The following is a 15081-nucleotide window of genomic DNA, read 5'->3' on the forward strand; positions in this document are numbered from 1 at the left end:
GCCTACCTTAGGAGGTTGTAAGACCGCTTAGTTGAATTTGAAACTTTCAAAAATTTGGCTAAGTATAAAAAAAAATCGGTAGAATCTTAATTAGGTCGAAGTCTTTTGACTTTGAGCTTAGCTCATGTGTCATCAACAAGGTCGAGATAAGCCAATCGAAAGGTGATAAAGAGTTTTATTTTCAACCTTTAAATTCAAGTAAAAATTAAGCAAAATTTAAATTATTTTTTAGCAAAATTCAGAAGCAAAATTAAAGTTACATATCATTGGATGCGTCTCAATATTCTAAGTGTAATGATATTTTATTTTTCTGAATTCGGGCTACGGCTAGCCCGAAAATCACATTTTTTTGAAAAAATTTGACTCAACGGGATAAGTCTTAATTTGGATTAGATTGGATCCAATGCTTTTGATCCAAATTAATATGGATCTGGACTCTATCCAAGACCCATATTAATTAGGATTTAATCCAACACAGGATCCAATTGAGGGTTGAATTTGGATCTTAAATATGAATTCAGATCCAAAACTCATACCCAACGAAAATTCAGCTTTAAATTTACTTTTTATATTTAAATTGAGGTTATTTTGAGTTAAAAAAGACTCTCAGAGGAATAAGGTACCCTCTGAAATTTTTTAAACATTTAATTATTATTAATTAATTAATTACTTTGAATTAATTCTGAATTGTAATTTTTAGAAACTAATTAGGTGTCCTTAGTAGAGTCCTTAATGGTCTTAAGGAATGCTAAAGAAGATTTGAGAAAGACTTTTAAAAAAAATAAAAACTTTGAAAAATCAAGAAAGAAAAGAATTTTAAAATTTTTGGAAAGTGAGAGTGTCCCAAAAAGAGAGAGCTCTATCTCTCCAACCCATCTAGAAGGGGCTGGAGAGGGGGGCGTCACACCCCCTAGTTGTCTATATAATGATAAAAAAATAGAGAGAGAGAGGGGGAGAAAGAGAAATAAAGAGAGAGAGAAAGAGGAAAAAAGAAAGAAAGAGAGGAAGAAGAGAAAGAAGAAGAAGGTTTTTTCTCTAAGCAACCCATTGTTTTTCGGTTTTCTTTTAATTTACGGTTAAGGTATGGGTTTTTCTCTTGTTTCGAATGAGAAAAAAGAGTATGAATTTGTATTTAATGCAAGATTTTAACAAAAACCTATGAGAAAGAGTAAATATGAATATTTACTCTAAGGTTTATGGTTAAAATTAAGGTGTTTTTCTTTTTTATCTAAATCTATTTTGAAATAAAAATACCTATAAGTATATACATATATGTTCTTATATATATATATATATATATATATATATATATATATATATATATATATATATATATATATATATATATATATATATATATATATATATATTCTAGTGTGCCATAGATCCATGGAACTGGACTGATCTGCCATGTATTTAACATGCACAGATCTGGTCCAGATCTAGTATTCTAAGGTTTGAAAAAGAAAAACATGACGTGATCTGCACGTAGTTAGAAAAAAAATTATGTATGTTCATAGTTAATCTAAGAACAAAAAGTTTGTTTTTATTATTGTTTATATTAGAATAGCATGTATTTGATAAGGATAATCAGAGTTCTATTATGAAGAGTTCACAATCTGTTGATGGTCACAGTTCACGCGATAAGGATGAGCAAAGTTCTATTATGAAGAATTCATGCATTATGAAGTTTCCTCTTAATAATCACAGTTCACGTGATAAGGATGAGTAGCAGAGTTCTATTGATGTTCAGAGATATATTGACAATCAGATACATCAAGGTTCATGTATAAAGAGTTCTATTGATAAAGGTTCATGTATTGATATGAAGAGTTCTATTGATAATCATAATTAGCGACCTAGTGATAAGGATCACAAGGAGGATCACGATAGTTCTAAAGAAGCCTACATTAAAGAGAGTTTAAAGATATTATCTATTTGTAAAAATCTATATAAAGGCTTAATGGAACCTACTCGGCTATCACGTTGAGTAAATACTTTCCACCGTGGACGTAGGTGTTCATAAACACCGAACCATGTATATTATATTTCTCCCTCTTTACTTTCTTTTGTTTTCATGGTATCAGAGCACGTTGCCTGATGAGGGATTTTCTTTGCCTTTCTTTCCTTTTTGTTATTATAGCTGCTATTCCAAATGAGTCGACCTCTTTGATGAAATGCCCATATCCCTTCAATCTAAATGTCACTAATTTTGTGACACTCAAACTTAACCATAATAATTTTTTGTTATGGCAAACTCAATTTCTTGGTCTTGTTGAAAGACAAGACATGGAAGGTTTTCTTGATGGTGAATACCCCATGCCTCCTCAATTCACGTAGTCTCCTACGGGTGTTGTCATAAATCTTGAATATATAGCATAGAGGAAATTTGATTGTCTACTAAGAGGATGGATTACTGATACTCTTGCTGAAGAAGTTCTTGGGATCGTTGTTGGCCTACAAACTTCTTGAGAGGTATGGAATGCCTTGATTACCGCCTTTGCCCATGTTTCTAAAGAACGAGAATTTCTACTCGTTCAAAAATTACAACTTCATCGAAAGAATGACATGCCCATAGTCGATTATATTAAAAGCTTCAAAAATATATGAGACGAGCTTGCAGCCATAGGCAAGTCTATTGATGATGACACCAAGGTGTTCTGGTTATTGAATGAGCTCAGAGCTGGTTATGAATCATTTGTTACAACCATGCTCAAACCTCCAATCCCGTCGTATAAACGAGTTGTCAGGTTGTTGCAAAGTCATCAAACCGGATGTGATTTGTATGAAGCAGTGAACAATCACTCAATGTTTTTTAGTCAGAGAACTAGGAACCAAAAAATCAATTCTACAATAAAAAACAACAATTTTCTTCAAAAAGTCGTGAGTTTACTCAAGCAGAACAAACTATAAATTGTGAAAATAATTTTATTCAAAAGAAGCCTTTCAATAGTCAGACAGGAAATCAGACTCAAGCAAAAAATAAAGAAAAGGGCATGATTTGTCAGATTTGTACTAAGCCAAATCATAGTGCTATAAATTGTTGGCACTGATTCAATCAAGCTTTTCAGGATGAAGATATTTCTCAAGCTCTTGCAGCGTTAAAACTTTCAGATGATCAGGATAATGTGTGGTTCCCAGACACAGGAGCTACTACCCATATCACATAAGACGTAGGTAAACTTGATAATCTTAGTAAGTATCATGAGTCAGAAAAAATTATGATTGGTGATGGATCCAAACTTGCCATTACTCATACAGAAATTGCAAATCTAAAAATTAGAATCACTAAAAAATGTTCTTGTTGTTCCTAAAATTAAGAAGAATTTGATTTCTGTTAGTCATTTAACTTCTGACATGCCTTATTTGTTTGAGTTCTCGTCTAATGGTTTTTTGGTGAAGGACAAAACCAACAACAAGGTGTTAGTGACGGGCAATAGGATCGGCGGTCTATACAAAGTCATGCCAGAAAATAAGCACCTCTTCTACTCTTCATGTTTTCGGACTGTTAGCAAGGATGTCTGGCATGCGAGAGTCGATCATCCCAATATGCAGTTGGTTGAATTTCTAATTAAAAATAAGTTCATTGAGGTAACTGCACATAGTAAGTTTTATTTTATTTGCCCAAGCTGTCAGATGGGCAAAATGTACAGGTTACCATTCCTTAAAGTTGTTGAACATTGTTATCAGTTGTTTGACAAGATTCATTGTGATTTGTGGAGACCAACACCTATATCTTATTTTCAACAGTTCAAGTTTTATGTTATTTTTATTGATGAATACTCTAGATTCACATGGTTTTATCCTTTAAAATCCAATTTTGAACTAACGAAAAAAATCATTGAATTTCACAATTTGGTGCTTACTCGGTTTAAGAAAAAAATCAAGGTTTTTCAAACCAATGAAGAGGGTGAGTTCCATAGTCTTGTGCTAGAAACCTTTTTAAAGAAAAAGGGCATTAAGCATGTTAAAGCCTGCTAAAAAACACCTGAACAAAATGGTATAGAAGAACGTAAGCACCGCTCCATTACTGAATTGGGATTAACTATGATCTTTCACAGTAATATCCCAACACGGTTTTGGGTGGAAGCTTTCTCTACAGTATTATGGCTAATTAACAAACTTCCAACCTCAAGTCTTCATATGAAGTCACCATTTGAGTTGTTAATAAGAGAATAATCATATTTTTCTTGACTTAGATTGTTCGGCTGCAGATGTTTTCCATATATTAGAGAATATAACAAGAATAAGTTTGAACCACAATCTCAACCATGTGTATTCTTGGGATACAACGAGTTTCATAAGGGATACAAGTGTCTCTATCCTCCCACTGGTCACGTTTTTATATCCATACATTTCATGTTTGATGAGCATGTTTTTTCCTACAGATCTCTTGGTAAATTGTTTGCATCCATATCTGACAACAAAGAATTAGTTGGCTTTATTGACTCCAACCATTGTCATCGGGATGATATTTTTAAGGAAGCAAGTGATGTTGATAACTGCCAAGTCAGTACTCCTCAAGATAACACATCCAGCCCACCTACCAAATATCTAAATGATTCTCAAAACCTATAAAATTATGAGACTCCTGAACATTCAACGTCACCTGAGTATAATCCTCAACCAGACGAAGATGTCATCCCAATCGCAGACTGTAATCCTGTTAGCATTGATATCCAAAACACTCATCCTATGGTCACTAGGGCAAAGGAAGGAATAATCAAACCTAATCCTAAATATTTTTTGACCCTAACCGTTCTCCTAAAACCAAAAACTGTTAGTGAGGCCCTGCAAAATCCAGATTAGCGTCAAGCTATGGAAGAAGAGTTGCTTGCTTTAAAATAAAATGACACATGGATCTTGGTTCCACACACACCTCATATGAACGTGATCGGGAGCCGATGGGTGTTTAAAACAAAAATCAAAAGTGATGGAAGTGTTGACCGTTTTAAAGTCTGTCTTGTGGCTAAAGGGTTTAGTCAAATACCAGGAGTCGATTTTGTTGAGACTTTTTCTCTGTCATAAAACCTCCATCTATTAGAATAGTTTTGACAGTTGCTCTTGCTTATAACTGGGATATTAGACCATTAGATGTCAAGAACGCGTTTTTACATGGGTTCTTGACTCAAGATGTCTATATTGATCAACCCCCTGGGTACCATGATAAAAATAATCATGATTTTGTGTGCAAGTTAAACAGAGCCCTGTATGGCTTAAAACAAGCTCCATGAGCATGGTATGACAGATTTGGTATATTTTTATTCTCTATGGGATTCTATTCCAGTGTTGTTGACTCCTCCCTATTTATCTATCAAAGTCATCATGGAATAATGTTGCTTCTACTCTATGCTGATGATATTATTCTCACAGGAAGTAATCTCACCATGATGAATGAGTTTGTTGCCAGAGTTAGCCATGAAAGATTTGAGCTATCTTCACTACTTTTTAGGAGTCAAAGTCCATCGTTTCTCTCAGGGGTTGTTTCTTAATAAAAAAATGTACACTTATGCCTTATTGGATCTTGATCAAATGCTTGGATCCAAACCCGTCTCTACATCGATGGTGTCTAATCTTCGTCCTACCCAAGGAATTGAAAAATTATTTCATGACTGCATATTGTACAAAAGCCTGGTTGGAGGTTTGCAATACTTGACGTTCATGTGACCATATATTTCATATAGTATACATTATGTCAGTCAATTTATGCAAAATCCCACTGAGCTTCACTTTCAGATGGTGAAAAGAATCCTACGATATATTCACAGGACTATTGAGTATGGTACCCGTCATTAGCCAACACTCTAATTCAATTATATGCATTCTCTGATGCAGACTGGGCAGGATGCCCTCTTACTAGATGGTCTACCATCAATTTTTGCACCTTTTTTGAAGCTAATTGCATATCATGAAGTGCCAAGAAATAACATATTGTTGCTCATTCCAGCACTAAGGTTAAATACAAGGTTTTGGCTTCGACATCACCTGAACTTACATGGTTATCATTTATTCTTTGGGATATCAGGATATATCTGTCTGAACCGCCCATCATTTTTGTGATAATCTTTCAGCTTTTTAAGTTACCATTAAATTGGTCTTTCACTCTCGCATGAAACATGTTGATATTGACTTCACTTTGTTCGAGAAAAAGTGGCTCATGGAAGTCTCATCACTAAGTTTGTATCATCATCTCAACAGATTGCATATTGAAGAGGTTTGGAAACATAAAAAGATAGAGTCTTGATCAAACTAGGACTCTGAAAATTTGAGAAATTCAGATGAAAGAAGTGATCCGGAAGTGACACCACCTGACTGGGTCTCATCCGATGTTTGAAATTAATTGAAAATGGGTTTAAAACGAATCCATATTATTTTTGTAAGAGAAATACTTTGAAATAAAGAAATGCAAAGCCCTGAGGGTTAGCAAAATGAAGAAATATTGGTTTAAGAACCTAGGTTTTTGAAGTTGATTTTGAAAGAAAGGTTTAAAACTCGAATCTGGATTGAAAGGTTTTGAAAAACAGGAGTGCTAGATCTCGAGAATGAGATGCAATGACATAAAATTCCATGGAATGACATGGGATGATATGCCAAATGCATGCCATGATATGCAGAATGCAAACCCCGGATGAGGGATTTAAAGTCCCAAACCCCTGGCTGTAACACCCCAACTTTTTATAGTAAAATTTTTAGAGTAAATACATATATATATATATATTTTTAAATAGCGGAAGTGCGAAAAACACAAGTCGGGTGCATTACAGGGTAAAAAAAAATAGAGAAGTAATAAAAGCATAGCATTCATTAATTAAAGCATTATTGTCAATAATTACATCTCATGACAAAAATGTTAATTCACTAATCAGAGTTCAAACAGAAAACACTGAATAACTGAGATTTCTTGACTACTTCCATACGCGATGCCCACGATACTCCGATTTAGTTGCTTCCTGAAAAACATTTAAAGCAGAAGGGTCAGACTCCCCTGTCTGCGTAAGAAGCATTATATTTATATGTGGTGCTCAGTGTCCTGTGTACAAGTATGTGCAACAACTATAGATATAACCAGCATAGAAATTATATCATTCTAAGAAAATGATTATACTTTCTAATTCATGATATAGTGCAAAAGATGACTGAACTAAAGATACAATTATTCACATTAGCAAACTCTGTAGATTCTACAAGTTTTACGAAAGACATATCAACAATTCACGATTCCTCAAGAATGAGTATTTCATTTAACTTAATATATTTAATGTTTATCTTACTCTTACCCTGTGGGTACGCACAGGCATAGACCTCGTAGCGGACCGAGACCATACGAGTGTCTTTTATTTAATAACCCGTATGACTAGCCGTACGGATATCCAAAGGGGACGGTCAGTGACCGAGAGAGAACTCCCCAGTGGCTAGAACAAAAATTAGGATGCACCCTGTACTTCTGCAGAAGACTTGGATCTACCACCTAGGACATACTGGTAGTCCTGGTCCCCTAACTTCGTGGACTGGGGACCCGGTGAGACGCCTAGCTCTCACGAAAACAAGAAATGTCCACGAAGCTTGTACCACCTACCCTCTCCAAGGTAGACCATGGGTCCAGTAACATACACCATCTTTCAGGTGTACCCAGAGCCCGGAGAATCCGGTAACATATACCGTCTTTCAGGTATACCCAGAGTCTCAAAGGTTTTAAGACGTTTTATATTTCATTTTATATTTTCTTTATAACCAAGTGCGAGCTATCGCACTACGAGGGGTCCGGTAACATATACCTTCCTTCAGGTATACCCAGAGCCTCGTAAATCTCATATTTGATGATTCACATTCCTCTATTTGTTTCTCTTGTGCAAGCCCTCGCACCACAGGGGATTTCCAAAATCCCAAACCCGACTCAGGGTTCACACCAATTATATGCATTTTTGAGCCGTGGTGCCTATAAGCACCATCATGAAGTAATATTTCTCAGAATCTTACTCGACTCAGAACACTTATTTTAATATTTGTTTTCGGATATGGCGTACACATTCGTACCCATAAAGTTTGCCATCTATGTGGTATATAGGCTTGGTCCTCTTACAAAAAAATATTTTTGAAAGGCCCATCCACGGTTTGGTGAAACCGAAAGCACATTCTCGGCACCCTGAGCTATTGACTCGATGTGGCCATGTAGCTGCCACCATGAGTGTGCGCGATTCAAAACCTGCGACTCACTTGTCGCCCACGGTTAGGGAGGAGCTGGACCACTCGGTTCGGTTATCATCCTTGCTCGGGTGAGGCTCCACTAACCTCCCGAAAGGAAGAGATTGACGGGCTGCACCTCAACTATGGGGTTCAGCATTTCCTTTCAGGCTCGATTGGCCACAATAGAACCTTATCAATCTGTTGTATGTTACAAGTAGTGGCCAGCATCCTGGTCACAGCATATACACCCAATAACAACGTTTCAATGCTGGTTACCAAGGCTACAGGTTAAAAATAAAAGCATTAAGAATAATCCAGCAATTTAGATGGTTGGGTTCACCCCATCAAGGAACAAGCAAACCAGCCTCAACACAGCCTTGCACTCATGTGTGGTTCAGCCTTAGCAACAATTATAAGTTACAAGAACAACATTATAAATAAAAAAAAACATTAAGAATAATCTAGCAATTTAGATGGTTGGGTTCACCCCATCAAAGAACGTTTAGCCTTAGCAACAACTATAAGTTACAAGAACAAGCAGTTTCCTTTATATATATAACTAAGGCCCATATCAAAACCGTCTAATGATAACGATCAGACATTTCAAATAACTGGACGCCCTCTAGTGTGGATTTGGGTGTTTCAAAACAAAAACCAATATCCCTCAATGGTTATGTCATTCTCTGTAACCACAGTATAATCCATTGATTGTTCCTGGGAAACACATCACTATGAAGGTGCAAATGCTATAAACATGCGTACATGTGAAACTATATATATTTGAACCCCTTAACCACTATAATTATTACCATTGAAATTAACCCATTATATATATATATATATATATGTATATATATATATATATCTTACACATGCTTATTAGTTCTTGTGTTTCATACATTTAATCTAAAAACCAGTACACCCAATTACATTACAGGATAAACCCCTTTCAAAACTTTTTACGTATCACTGTGATATTCCTGTGTGTTACCTACCACATACAATCGACATGTGCAGGAGTCCACGGTCATTTAATGATCCCACGCAAATCCCTTGTTCACAACACAACTCAGCGTTTTTTTTTTACACTGTTATGATATTGTATACCAATGATGATGTATTGGATGTTATCACATGAAAATTAACCCCACCGAAAACATCAACCAGGATGTGGTCTTGTGTATATTACTGAGCATATAACTTAAATTTTCTAACAGCTATTGGAAGGCGAAATGATCGTCTCATCTCTGTAGAGCCGTGTGTTACAAATGCCCATCCAATGTTTAGGATGAGTTCACATTTAGGACCAAACAGATGGCGCTGCAGCACATTTGTGCAAAAGAGCATTGAACACTCACAAATAGATAAAAATACTCCTTACCTCGTTCGAAGTTTTGACCGGCAACGATGGTGGTTTCTTCTTCACGTTGGAGCCCACTACGATGTCAATGGAGTCAAATCGTACAACAATAGAGTCTACACTCACGGTGGAAGAGAAGATGGATGGAGAGAGAGAGAGAGAGAGAGAGAGAGAGAGAGAGAGAGAGAGAGAGAGAGAGAGATGCTACACGTTTTTTCCCTTCTCTTTAACTACTTCCCTCCCCACTAAGGGGAGTATTGGTTTTTCAAAAACCTAACTTCCAACCCACCTTTTTAGTGGGACTAGAAATTCCAAATCTACCCACTCCTCTCCTTTGCACAAGTCCCTACAACCTCCATTTTTTTCTTCTTTATTGGTACCCTCCCCCATTTGGTGGGATTTTCCTTATTTCTTGAAAAAGTGGAGTTCAAACCAACTCCCACACGTTTTTGGTGGGAGGTGGTTATGAGATAGCAGTTTTTTTTCCCCTACATTATCCCCTTTTTGTGCAAAAAAGGAAGAATCCATGCACAAGGGGTTTTGAACCGGGGTCATCAACCTACGGGGTAACGAGCTCCACCACTTGTGCTATACTATTTTTCGTTGCAAAGTGTGTGAATTAAAGTGTATTTAACTCTTTAGTCTTGTTCCAGATTTTATGAAAAAAAATAATGTTTTTCATTTCTATGTAGGCACTCCGGGGCTTTGAACTTGTGTTGTGGCTCCCCACAACCGTGCATCCTACCACTACACCACACCATCACTTGGTGTTTACTTTTGCAAGAAAATTCTATTTATGTCATATTTGGATGTTTTTTTTTTTTGTCGATGGACTTCTTCCATTTTCAGGTGGATTTTTCACCCGTTGGTTCTAAACTTGCCCTCCCTTACCTTAAATGTGTTTCGGATCTCACGCTATTATCCCGAAACCATTTAATTTATCAATGGTTCCTGTGAACCGGGTCGGATTATCGGATCTTGCCAAGATCCGGATCCAAATACCACTTTTGAGAGTTTGTTACAGGTTTCGTTTTAGGAACCACAAGTCATAAAAAAATTTGTACTGCCTAAATTAAAATCTTACTATTTCACATAACTGCTCCCTTTTATTCATTTAGAATTTCATAAATTTCACGGATTTTACACTGGCCGAGACAAAGGATTGAAAATTTTCATTTGAAGATGAGAATTGATAATTGAAATTGAGTAAAAAAGAGGATTGAATTTTGATTGTAGGATAAAGTATTAAAGTTTTAGGTAAAATTTGGGCTCTGAATAGCCCTAGCCCAGGAGCCGACTAGCTGGTTCTCTGAAGGCTTCAAAGAGGTGGACCCTAGTGGCAAAAGAAGGAAAATTGTGAATGAAGGTGAAATTTTGGGGTGTTTACAGAGGGCCGACGGAGGCAAAGGTGCCACCGTCTGCTAAGGGGCCAACCGACAAAGACAAAGGCGGAGGGTTAGGGTTCTCTGACTGAGAACCCGATTTGGAGGAAATCAGATATATATATATATATATATATATATATATATAGAGAGAGAGAGAGAGAGAATTTCATGCCTTAGACGGGCTTATATAAAAAAATAGCAACATATTAATGACAAAAAAATTCCGTGTCAAAAGCCATCGCTAAGTAGCGACTTCCGTAGCAAAAAAAAAAAAATGTCGCTAATCCGTCACTAAGTTGCGACGGAGCTTGACACAACTTTTTTGTCACTAATCCATCGCTAATTAACGACAGAGTTTGAGACAGAATGTTTCCATTGCTAATTCTACAATAAGTTTCAATTTTAGCGATGATTACTTTTCTCTCGCTAATCTATTGCAACTTTGTGACAAAAATAATCCGTCGCCAATTTTTGTCGCTAATTAACATTTTTCTTGTAGTGTGGCTACATAATTTTGTCACAGGGCTACAAATTTTGGATAATTTTGAAAGACTGCTAAAGTTAGTTCATAACAATAATTCAACAGTACTGTATTCCAATAACAACAGGAGCTCAACAAAGTCAAAGCATATTGACATTAAGTTCCTTGTTATTAAAGAAATAGTGCTAAATGGTCAGATATCGATAGATCATATTGGCACAAACTCCATGATTGCGAATCTGCTTACTAAAGGTTTGCCACCCAACGTCTTTCACCAGCATACTGCTCACATGGGTGTTTTATCATTTTATGATATGCTAATTTAGTGAGAGTTTATATTTGGACGTTCTATGATATAATAAAATTCTTTTTGTCACTTTGGTATAAAATTAAGTTTCAGTTTCATTCTATACTCATTATGTTGTGATCTCACTAAAGTTTTCAGCAGGACCAGTTGGAAATAGGCATGTTTGATCACATTGCATGTAATTTCAATGCTTCACAACCATACTTGATCCATGCCATTTGGATGTGTCAATATATGTGATCATTGATGGATCCAATTACGCTATTTGTAATGAAGACCACTTTGGTTCTATGTTGACATAATCAATGGACCAGATTGATAGAGATATCAATTGATAAGACAATATTTTTATGCTCATAAGGTTATAACGTGTGATTATAAGGTTGCTTATGTGGCCCAAGTGGGAGATTGTTAGAAAATCATGTGGGCCTATATACGTTGAACCACACATTGTAAGGATGTCCTAGGTTAAGGTTTGGTTCATGTGATCTAATTCAGATGGGCCCTGTGGTATCTCGTATGGTATAGTACACTATGTGGAGAGACCCTGCCCTATCTACAATTCTGTAATGGGTTGAGTTGGAGACAGACTCTTAAATACATTAGGTTATGATATCTAAATCTTATATATAGGTCGACCCTCTTCAGACTTCTCATTGTCAGATAGAGATTCATTCCCTCTCATTAGGTTTAGAGAAAAGAAAATGGTCGCATATATAGGTTTTAGAAGATCATACGCGTCAATGATCTATGAGAGTGCCAATGGATTCAAGTACGCTTATGCTTCAAGTTTGGTTTCTATTTTGTTTCAATGATTTAACAAGAGCATGAAATCAGTCCTATTTGGTTTTCAGTGGATTAATAAATCCAATAGTTAGTGAACATCATCACGTGTTGGGACGTTGCAAGTTCAAAACCCAATGGTATGTTGTGTAATTGGTGGGGGTCTGCCTAACCCCAACTTGCTTATAAAAAACAAAAAGATACCATTGCCACCTTCACCCTGGGTGGTCATAGGAAACATGGAGACCTGGTCACTCTCTGAATTCCTAGAAACCTATCAGTCTCCCACTTAAATTTTGCATATATCAATTTAGCATATGCACTGAACAAGTTTCTGCAAGGAAGGTCTGGAAGATTGAATCAATGCATATGCTTTGGTAACTAGAATTTCCTTGCAAGAGTTTATGCTTTTTAAAACTTGTTTACAAGCATCCATAATAGGCGTCTGATGCCAAATGTGAGAAAAGAAACAATTAATCACAAGAACATGACTTCAGAGTGGCAAATTGGGAAAGCATCCTGCCATCATCCAGCTTCAAAAGGTCTTAGCTGATGCACATGGATGTATACATCCCTCTATTTGTGTTCCGGGCCAAGAATTGCAACCTACAAGAATGCAGACAGGTACCAAGCTAAGAGTAAAAAGCTGAATGCCCCCACATCGTGAGTTGCGACTTCAGTTCCTTTACCATGAGAAATGACTTGAACAAGTAAATCTGAAAACAGAGATGCTTATTATATCCCAACTATCAACTTGAATAATAAAGAAATTTACCATGTTATCAATGTTTTGTTCATTTCATCAGTGAAAGCTATTACACAACATCCTAGAGTTGAATTTTTTTCATTAATTTTATTAGCATTTATCTATGGCACTATTTGGTATGTAGTTCAGAATTTGCAGAAATCATGTTGATAAAAGACAAAGAACATCAAAATCTACTAAAATCTTTAAGTCCAATGGTTGTGATTCATAAATTGTGATCCCCTGTTTCATCCAATCCATTGTAAACTATTTCCTTTCTTGAAGTTGCAGTTGTAACCTGAAACCAAAAGATACAAACTTTATAGTTAAAGAAGAAAATTCTTATTTACACGCAAGAAACTGGTATTCTGTTACAAAGAACTGTATCATCATAAAAAAAAATTACATGTATAAAGAATGCATTATTAACAACAATGGAGAGAATGGGCAAATACATAGGGCACAATGTTTCACTCTACAATTATTTAAAAGAGAAAGCGTACATGTATCTGAAAGAGACCTTACTTCTACTAATATTGATAATATCACAAAGTTGAAATCGGGATTTAGCATCATGTTCTAGATGAGCTGCTATGTTGCAATAGCACATTATGAGATGCACCCTCTTGGTTGACTTGGGATGACATATTAACTGACAGCAGACACTCAATAGGTAGATGATAAAACAACAACAAAATCTCAAAAAAGTGGACTAGTTGGACATGTTCTTATTTTAGAGCTAAACCAGATGGACATACTATATGTTAAAAATCAATGTATCCAATGATGTTTTTGATATACTATGTGATGATTATGCATGCTTTTATGTTATGATGTTGTGCATGTGTTGATGATATACTGCATATGTTTATGATTAATAACATGTGTATGATATGCATATGATGTAATTAATGCATATAGTTTTATGACATGCAATATGTGTGCATATAAGGTTGTATATGCATAGAGTGTTGTGATATACAACATGTGAACATGTTATATTTATGACGTGATGATCTGCATATGCTAATAATTAAGTACAAGATACTATGATTGTGCATAAAATGATAATAAAGTATGTCATGTTTGTTGGTGCATAAGACTGAAAAATGATATGTATGTACTTGTTGATCATAAATTGCATGTTGAGCATTGGTTCTAGAAGATGAACCGAGAACACATTAAGTGGATTGTTTGCCCAGCTGGATTGACCTATGACCTTAATAAGATAACCTCACACTTTATGATTTCTAGGCGTTGATTGCTGAATTCATGAGATCATGGATCACATTTAGTGATTTGCGAGTGTTGACAGGCGAAATCGACGATTTTTGGGCGTTGACTATCGAAATCGTGAGATCATGGATCACACTTAGCGGTTCTGGGCATTGGTTGCCGAACTCACTTGATTGAAGATCTCATGTCTACCTTGGCGAGAGAGGGGGATACAATTTGCGTGGATATTATTTTTATGTTGTGGGCGGGAGGTCTCACTTGGTCCTCAGTCCATGGAGTTAAGGGGTCTGCCAATTTGTCTTACGTGGTATGTCCCTATCTCTGCAGAGTGTTAGGATTGATCATGTTTGCGACCACTGGGAGAGCTTCTCTCGGCGTTAGACCACCCTCAATGAGATTCTAGCTTAGTTAGTCATTCGGTTAAATTAAAATAAATAGTATAATAATCCTTGAGTGGTCTGGACTGAGTTATAATTGCTCTTTGTGTACCGGGTAAAGCTTTCAAACAAAAAAATTACTGAATTACTTGAGTATGTACACTTTATATTTATGAAGTTACTTTCATAATTATATATGCTGAAATTATGTTTTGGATGTTGA

The sequence above is a fragment of the Nuphar pumila genome, chromosome 2 (assembly GCF_984573655.1).
Source record: "Nuphar pumila chromosome 2, dmNupPumi1.hap1.1, whole genome shotgun sequence".
NCBI lineage: Eukaryota > Viridiplantae > Streptophyta > Magnoliopsida > Nymphaeales > Nymphaeaceae > Nuphar > Nuphar pumila.